Source organism: Mya arenaria, chromosome 14 (assembly GCF_026914265.1).
Source record: "Mya arenaria isolate MELC-2E11 chromosome 14, ASM2691426v1".
Lineage (NCBI taxonomy): Eukaryota > Metazoa > Mollusca > Bivalvia > Myida > Myidae > Mya > Mya arenaria.
In genome coordinates, this window is record NC_069135.1 from 36,080,809 (window position 1) to 36,090,159 (window position 9,351).

General features: G+C 35.9%; 1 non-coding gene across 1 annotated transcript; it reads right to left on the reverse strand.

Annotated features, from left to right (window-relative positions):
• Nucleotides 1–6,382: 6,382 nt before the first annotated feature.
• On the reverse strand, nt 6,383–6,455 carry Trnar-acg (transfer RNA arginine (anticodon ACG)). The gene has a single exon. It is a non-coding gene; the product is annotated as a tRNA-Arg (tRNA).
• Between the last annotated feature and the right edge of the window lie 2,896 nt (nt 6,456–9,351).

The window sequence follows — 9,351 nt, forward strand, 5'->3', positions numbered from 1 at the left end:
GCCATGAATATGAGAATAGAGTTTTCTGAAGTTCTCATGATTGGAGACGGACAACAGTTTTGCAACATAGTAGATCCAGCCACCGTGTTGTGTCCCGCCATGGATATTCAGTCGACCTATTTCTTTAAGATATCTCTCCAATGTCTGTCTAATGTCAAGTTTGTAGTGAATGTCTAGTTGAGGGATGCTGAAAAATATATCACCAAATTTTTAAATTTGTTTGAGCAAACTGAAGGCCGTATTATAGCATCTTAGTAATAATTTTCAAATAAGTGAAACAAATGCCCTTTTTCTTAAGTTAAATTTAAAGAAAACTAACTATGTTTTTACATCAAAGTTATGAAAACAAGAGCTATCACAGAATGTGATCAATATCCCCACACCTCCAAGTGTCGGAATGCCAAATATTTTTACAATCTGACCTTGTGCGACAAAGATTATTAGGCCTTTTTTCTGAAGTTCCCACGGATCCGACTATTGGACCCATTCCCCTAGCAAAATACATTATATTTTTTCTAGGGATGGCAACGAGTAGTAAAATTGGTACTCGAGAACTCGGACAATCTTTCGATCGAGTACTCGATTACTCGGAAAAATTGAATTCGTTTTTGAGAAAGACAAGATCGCTTATACATGTATCGTTCATGGCGTATATTGTGCGTTGGTCATATTAATGGTCATTTTCATCTTTAAATCAGACTTTCATTATGTACTTTAACAGAAAATTAAATAGAAGGAAAACAAATGCTATTTCATGCTTTTAATTTTGTTGTTTTCATTTCGCTTTAATGATTTTATATAAGAATGCACTTCAAATTATCTACAATAAAGCTTGAAAGTTAAACCCGGATTTTATTCGAGCGTCTAGATAGTCGAGATTTATAATGAACATCAATCAGAATTACAATGAACGAAAATTAATAGCATACATAAAAATACTTCATACTGTATTATTGTGGGTGGGTGTGTAAGCTTATTTATACTCGCACTTGGGCCTTGCCCATTCGGCGAGTGCTCCGTTAAGATTGTTAGTCATTTTAGGTTTTTGGAGCAAAGTGCACAGACAGATTGCAACCCTGGTTCTTTAACGTGGACCAGTGTATAGCACTGTCACACGGGACCCCCATTTAACGTCCCTCCCGGAAGACGATTAGTTTTTTTTAGTGATGTGACAGGGGATCGAACCAGCGACCCCTGGATTGATAGTCAAATGTGTAACCTCAAGACCACGGATCCGCCACACGTATTAGTGTTGTTTACCTCATTAATATTCATAATTCTTGATTTAATATATCAACCTATCAATTGTGATTAACTTTGCAAAAATAGTTAAAATACGCCCATTAAGAAATCAATGCTCGTAACGGTCTCTATTCGTTCGCTTGTTTGGTGAAAGGTCTCTAATTGGTAAACAATAGAATTGTGTAGGTGAAAGTTCCACTATCAAAACTTATCTAATTGACATCAGTGCCAATTGGAAATAGGGGCCCTTTGTTGACAGTTTGCAACTCTCTCAACTAATTTATTAGGGTCAATTGTGTACACAGCGGGGATTAGAGGGACCGTAAATTGTCCTCTTGGCAACTAACCAGATCTGTTACTTTGTCTGGAAATCGTGTATTTTGTGATTTTTATAGATTTTTTTCCCCGAGTAGTGATTTGGTACTCGAGTACTCGGACGTTCGATCGAGTACCCGAGTACTCGTTGCCATCCCTAATTTTTTCCAAGCTGGAGAAAATAATCCCAATCAAAAGTAAAATTAGAAAAAACAGGATATGAATATCTTTTTACCTGCGATAGTTCATTGAACATCCGAATGAATTGTGTGATGTAGGTTTTGGGGATTATTGAATTCAGAAATGGTTGTGGTTCATCACATTAAGAGAACAGAATGCAATATTTACTATCATGATTTATTGCCTTCAGTGCATTTTACTGCCTTCTAAAGGATGTTTCCCCTTGCGAAAGAGTGTCCATTTTTCCACAAAATTCAAAATATTCTCCCAATTCTGTGAACACAGTTTACATGAATGAATCAAAAAACAATCTCTTGAAAAATAAACAATATCTTCGGAAGGCCAGCTCTTATACAATATAATGCATGCAAAACATGTTTATTTTTCGATTATATCTATAGGTATTCTAACAATATTTGTTACATTAAGACTAAAATTTTCACAATTTGGAAGGCACAGGCAGTGAAAACGTTTCCAGAAAGAATCACTGGCAATAGATATTTACACTCGCATGGATTGATATTTCACCCATTACAGCTCTTTTAATAGTGAAAAGACACTAAATATAATAATTTCCTCATTTGAAGGAGACAGAAAAGCTTGTTTTTTAACTGTAAAATTTCCAAGAAAAATCATGTGAATGTTTTATTTTTTCACAAAATAGCATATTATGCATTGCAAATTTCCCCAAAATGCCTTAAAGGGGCTGTACTCTGTATGATGAAATAGCAAAAAAAAGGGAAAATTGTCGAAAACTGACATGAACTTGGTATCAATGTGTACAATGCATTTAAACTTATTAACTGAAGTACCACATAGTTTACAATTAATTTAGTTTTCACAGTTTTATCGTATTTTTCCATTACTTAGTACAATTCATTCCTTGTGCGTGATTGGCTAGTCGATGTTATCACGTCAGATATCAAGTTAGGAATATAGCCTAGATATTCCAGTCGTTTAGGATAAGGCTTCGTAGCACAGTTGATACAACACTGGACTGCAATTTAGACGACACCGGTTGAACCCGGTCTCCGACTCGATTTTTTATTTACATTTTGGTATTTCTTTTACAATTATGATATCAAAGAGTAAAACATTTTATTAAATAATTGTCCTGATCCGTTACAGAAAAAAACTTGTTTTGGTGCCAATCTGGTGTACAGTCCCTTAAAATGGGCAGAACAATGCCTGGAAGATTATCAATAGAACCAAAGTGCAAACAGTAAAAAGGTGAAAATTGTCAGAAGTGAGATTAAAATGAAGCAATTTGAATCAGTAATTTAATCTAACGCTCTCTTAGACTTGCTTACTAGCTACAATAATGAGCGATCAGGGATACTTTTTTTATTATTTTGACATTTCATGTGTATCCCTGTAACGCTACAACTCTCTACCATTTAACACTGGGCGAAGGAATATACAGTAATATCATGCATCGATGTTGAATAATAATGATATAATTGTTCGAAATGTACCTGAAAGTGATCTTAACTGGGTTGGATTTGTCGTTAGAGTCGTTATTTTCACATAAATATACTCTGGGTCACGAAATGAGCGTAGCAGTCCACCATTTTTTATACATGTTGATTTTTATCGAATAAATTTGTACCCATCCGTCAATGATTGTTAACCCTGTGCGCAGTCACAGTTATCCTCGCTTTTCTATGTATTGTGCAGAGCAACGCAACAGTGTTCAAAAATGGTGATACCTAATCATCATCAGCATCATCATCATCACGAACATCATCATCATCAACTTCTCCCAACTTGACCCATCAAACACGTTAGCTTTCAGCGCATTGAAATGGTTGCATTTTTAATAGTGTTATTTAACCGAGCATATTAACGACCAAAATATTCGAAATACTCTACCCCGTTTCATACATGTACACAACCTGTCAGATTTGTCCTAGATTTACAGATTAATGGATACAATCGATGCATGTAAGTGCATTATGGTATCTGAACATGTTTTTTCAACATAATGACATAAATAAATGTGTGATTGATAGTAGGCAATGATATTTTCGTAAAAATTTGAATTTATAACAAAGATAATTTAAAAATTGTGGCCGCGAGGATCCTCTGCGCAAGGCCCGTTTGCTACTTTTTGCTGGGATGGTGGATGTCACCAGTCTGCCATAGTCTAAAAATCGTCAAAAGACTGGTTGACGGCCATTTAGGTGGACTAACTTGCTTACATAGCGAGATCCTGGTTGAGGGGTCTCAAAATCAGTTGAGTACTGCTGGTATAGGAAAAATGTGAATACATTCCATATGATCACTCAGCCCATATGTTTCAACTTTCTTTAAAATTTAAAAAAGGGATATAACTCTTAAAAGTCCACAAAGATTTGAGTGAAAAAAGTGAAACATTTACTTCAAACAATAGTATTGAAAATGAGCTTTGTGTCGGTTAAAAGATGGAAATCATTTGCCATGTCAGGCCAGCAATCTCCACTAAATACAAAATATTGTAAGAGTTTTGTGGTTAATTATATTATAATATGATTTTTTAATAACAGTTGAAGGTATAAAATCAAAGGACCATAACTCTGTCAGTCTGGAACAACCAGCTGTAAGCAAATATGAATCTGACACAATTGAAAGAAAAATTAATATGAAATCATATGAAAAATGCTTCAAGAACCTCACCTGCCTAAGAGGGTGCCAGTTTTCATTTCAAAATCTGTGAAAACCACTGCCTTGCATGCAAATTTATTTTTTACAAAAACTTTTCCACCCCATATTTTCGTACGAGATTTCTTGCCGTTTTCAGACTCCATAGTAGTTCAATCTAGTATGTTTTCTGCTCGCATACACAAAAGGCACATGTAATTACATAGACAAACAATACGCTCACAATGAAGTAAATAGTAAGCGTTTTCTTTGAAAATACATAATCCGTCCACCATTGCTAATTGCGCGTGCAATACTTTTTCTAACGACGTTTTTGATTGGCTGTTTCATTTCCAGGGAAGAGGCCCGACAGCAGATTCATTGCACCGGTGTACAATAATCAGATAGTAATTAGCAGGAAACAAGTGTCACTTTAGGGGTCTTCGCTACGATTTATGACCGTGCACTGCCGTCTCTGGTTTAGGAGAAATATTTCAGCCACCCGTCCTCAGCAGGGGTCACAGCTGTAGTTTAAACATACAATAGAGATCATTCTTGTAAACCAGAGTGGTGATGGTATGCGTATCATATATTGAGATTTAAACCTCTGATGAATGAAAATGATAGAGGCATAATTTGTTCAAAATCAACTTTCAGTTTAAATGCTGTATGCAATAATATTTGTGTCATATACTTACAGCCGGACAAGAAGATGTCCGATAAATGTCAAGTAACAATGACCCCGAACCCGAATGTAAACTCAATCGGATCATCATGGAAATATATATTTGAACATGCAGGTTATGAAATGTCTTGCTTAACACGCCTTTTGTCTCCTGGTTTCAGAAAAAAAATAATTAAATGACAAAAATGTATATTTTGGACCAATTTCTATGGATATCTAGCACTAGTGCCAACACCGAACTCGTTAAGTTTTGTATTCGCTGTAGAAGTTTTGCTTTATTTTCTGTATATGTTTGGATGAGGGCAAAATCATTGAATGGCAATTTAATCACTTAAATAATGCATAAAATAAAAATTATAAAAAAAAACAACTTGCTTTATATTGTTTCCGAAACAGGCAAAGCAATGCATTGTGAAAATGGCATTCCATTGCATCCTTCTGCAAAGCAGTTAAATCATATACTCAACAACGCCACCAGGCTACTCGACATGGCCATTACTAGGCAGCAGCGCCACCATTTAATATGTTTGTGCATATTTCCCTTTCGTGAAAAAACTTGTAAGTTTGTATGCGTGCCGATTAAAGTATTATCAGGGGCGGCTCCAAGATTCCAAGTAAGAGGGGGTGTTTCCAAGGGCGTAACATTTTGAACTGCGCCCGTCCCTCAGAACGGAAATTTATATCGTTTAAAGTGTTGACAGGGGGGGGGGGGTACTATCCGTATAAATTTAACCAATTTCTGGCCCGTAATGGTGCGTTTTGGGCGCATTTATTACTTTTTTCTCCTTTAAAATTAAATTAAAAAAAAAATAAACACGGAAGATTTTAGGGGTTGCGCGCGCCGGGTGCACCCCCCCCCCAAACACGCTAGTGATTATACATAACAGTTCTATTTGCATGCGTCTTGCGATGCGTCAATGCACCGAAGTGTAGTTGAAAATTCAAATGATATCGAATCTCAAAATATGCACTAGTCGAATCGGATTTTTTTTTATCGCACCGCAGTTTCACAATATTAAAACAAAATCGTAGACGACCACATTTTTCGATCATACTCCCGTACGGGTGAGCAAATAAATAAAAGCTACAACTGTGCCACGAATGGATCAACAGCTCGTTTTGTTGTTCACCCGTTAGTGGCGTAATAGCGTATATCAAATTCTTCAACGTCAGTGTTTTTAATCAAACATCGCCGACTGCAAACTTGGGTGGGCCTGATTCGTAGACAGGCGCTTTATCCATTGGGCAACGGGACCTCCTGTCAAAGTAGAACAATATCTCTTGTTTTAAATCAAACATGGACATCATCATTCAGTGAGGTTGGCCGAATTAATAAAAATACGATCCCGGCAGGACTCGAACCTGCAATCTCCTGATTCGTAGTCAGGCGCCTTATCCATTGGGCCACGGGACCTGCTTATGAATTTAAATGATGCAGCTTGATTCTGTAGCCGGTCGCTACCCTGTCCAGATTAGTCGGGACGTACCAGTTGTCCTTTGCCAACTCCCACGACCTCCGACAATTTGCACATATCTGTCTGGACATGAACCGACAACCCGACCCGTCATAACTCTTATCTGTAATCTCCTGATTCGTAGGCAGGCGCCTCATCAATTGGATTTCGGGACCTGCTTAGCTAAAATAACATCCTCTGAAAGAGTTATTTAAATGGTCATTGATTATATTGATAAACAGCGAGTGATCATTGTACGAACTGTCCAAAATGTATTTTCATGAGTGGTACGAAACGCCTACAATATCTCTGGGTAATAAATGTTCATCCTACGAAACGTCCAAGTTCCACATTCTTTTCGGTCCGATTAGTTCGGACTATTCAAACCGACATACGTTAATGACACACATACTCAAAATATAATTCAAAATTTCTGTTTATCTAGAAACGCTTGAATGATATAAAATTATAGCGTACATGTATGTTCAATTCGCATAAAAACATTCGGAATTATTGTGAAGGTAAGTAAACAGTAAAATATTCAAGGGGGGGGGGGGTAAAATCTGGGGGTTAACCATTTAAATTATTTGAATATTTCAAGATCTTTAGTACTGAATCGTTATTCGGACTTAATTCTCTTTTTGGCTCAGAATCGAAATGGTATTAGTATGAATCACTCTGACTTATTAACAGGTTAGTTTTTATACGCAGTTGCTTTATACCCATAGACTTAGCATAAAACAAAGCTATCAAAAGCTTACTACAATGTTCCGCTATTTTAAGATACTTTAAGATTATACTAGTAATTTCATGTAATATTTAATAAGCTTTTATGTATGTGGATAAAACTTGCAGATGGGATGACTATCATCAGTGAAGGATAGTCTCGCCAAAATAAGGCCTATATAAAAATAATTCGTCAAATGAAAATGAAAATGAAATTTGAAATGGATTTGACAAGTCATCCATTTTAGTCCAGTCATAATAAGTTCAGTCGTATCGTGACAAATTCCACCAAATTGTGCACTTTCGTTCAAGATATCTGCCAAAATCCAAGATGGCCGTCGTGACACTTCATATTATAAAGAGGAACTGTAATAGTAAATAAATTGACTCATTTGAGGTGAAGGAGACGAGCAATATTATATACCGAAATGTCCACCGAAATCTGTTATATAGAAAATGATGGCATAACTTTCCAACGCGTGGTGCGGACCGATAATCCAAGATGGCATTCAAAATGGCCGCCATAAATTGTCGATTAAGTGAAAATACTATGATTGAATATGATAACTTTCTTACTTAGATATAGATGGAATTCAAATTTCCATACACCATTTACCACTTCAAGGTCAAGAGATGATCATTTGAATGACAAAGCATGAAAAATTTAAGGAGCATTAACACATTCAGAACAATATTAGAATGGCAATATTGTATGAATAAAATACTGGCGAAAAGCAAAGTAACACATCATGAAAAATCACCTTCCAGCAGTACTTTCAATACTTTGATTATTGATAGAAACGTTATTTTACTCATATTGACAAAGTAAAATCTTCTTCCCATGTGTTGTATTGGGAGTCGTGAAACATTAAAACTCAGTTTCATTATTTTGTGCAAGTTGGTCAAATCACTATAGGATATACACAGATTTTATTTGGTGATCTGTGACCTATACAATAAAGCCAATAGCCATTCACCTCTACTTCGCATTAGAAAATAAAATAATTTTTATCTGATATTTATTCATTTCGAGATTTTCTGACATTGTTAAACTGCAGTAATTCATCTTTATTTCATGTTGGTAGTAGTAAACACTTTGATAAACCTGAAGAAAAAATAAATAGTTTGGGTTAAATATCATGATTTGTTTAAATGACACCAAATGATTACATGATTAAATGATTACAACGGTCATATGACACTTAAATTGGAGATAATTCCCATCAAATTACTGTGGTTTCGAAGTCCAGATAAGCTTCTTAAGTACCATTACACTGAGGACTTCAACAAAGGTTTATTAACTCGTCCTTTCGTTTCGTCTCTTAGCACATAGATTTACCTCCCTCTGTAGATTAAGAAATGTGTAATAATATGTTTTTATATGAAATGTCAATATTTCTTGTCTGTTCGTTATGCCTCTAGAAGGTTTATTATTTCTTTGTAATGATCTTTAATTGTATAAAAGGATTTTTTTTATTGATCATGAATAGCTGTCGAATACTTTTTTCGTCGTTTTTCGGTGAGCCTTTGTTCAAATGGCCATTCTTTAACACTCGTTCTAGAACTTTGTCAGATACATCGACTTGAGTCGGTATATCGTACCTTTCTACTATCGCTTGTTTTAAAATTTATTTTAAAATCCCCCCGTGCACGTTGACAGAGTAAAATGCCCATACTGTATATGCCATGTGCTGCATTTGATAATGACAAACCTGTAAGTGTGACCTTGACCTTCGAGGTTGGGACAAAGGTCTTGCACGCGAAACCGTCGTCTTGTACCTTTCTACTATCGCTTGTTTTAAAATTTATTTTAAAATCCCCCCGTGCACGTTGACAGAGTAAAATGCCCATACTGTATATGCCATGTGCTGCATTTGATAATGACAAACCTGTAAGTGTGACCTTGACCTTCGAGGTTGGGACATAGGTTTTGCACGCGAAACCGTCGTCTCTATCTACCAAACGCATACATGTGCAAAGTATTTTAAAATCCCTCCGTGAGTGACAAAGTTTAAACATAGACAATTTTAAACAGACGGTAGAAACACTTTTATTTTGCCCACTTTGAGGGCATGCACACAACTCTAAGGCAAAAGTCAAGAAACATCAGATTCTAGATCTGATTCGAAA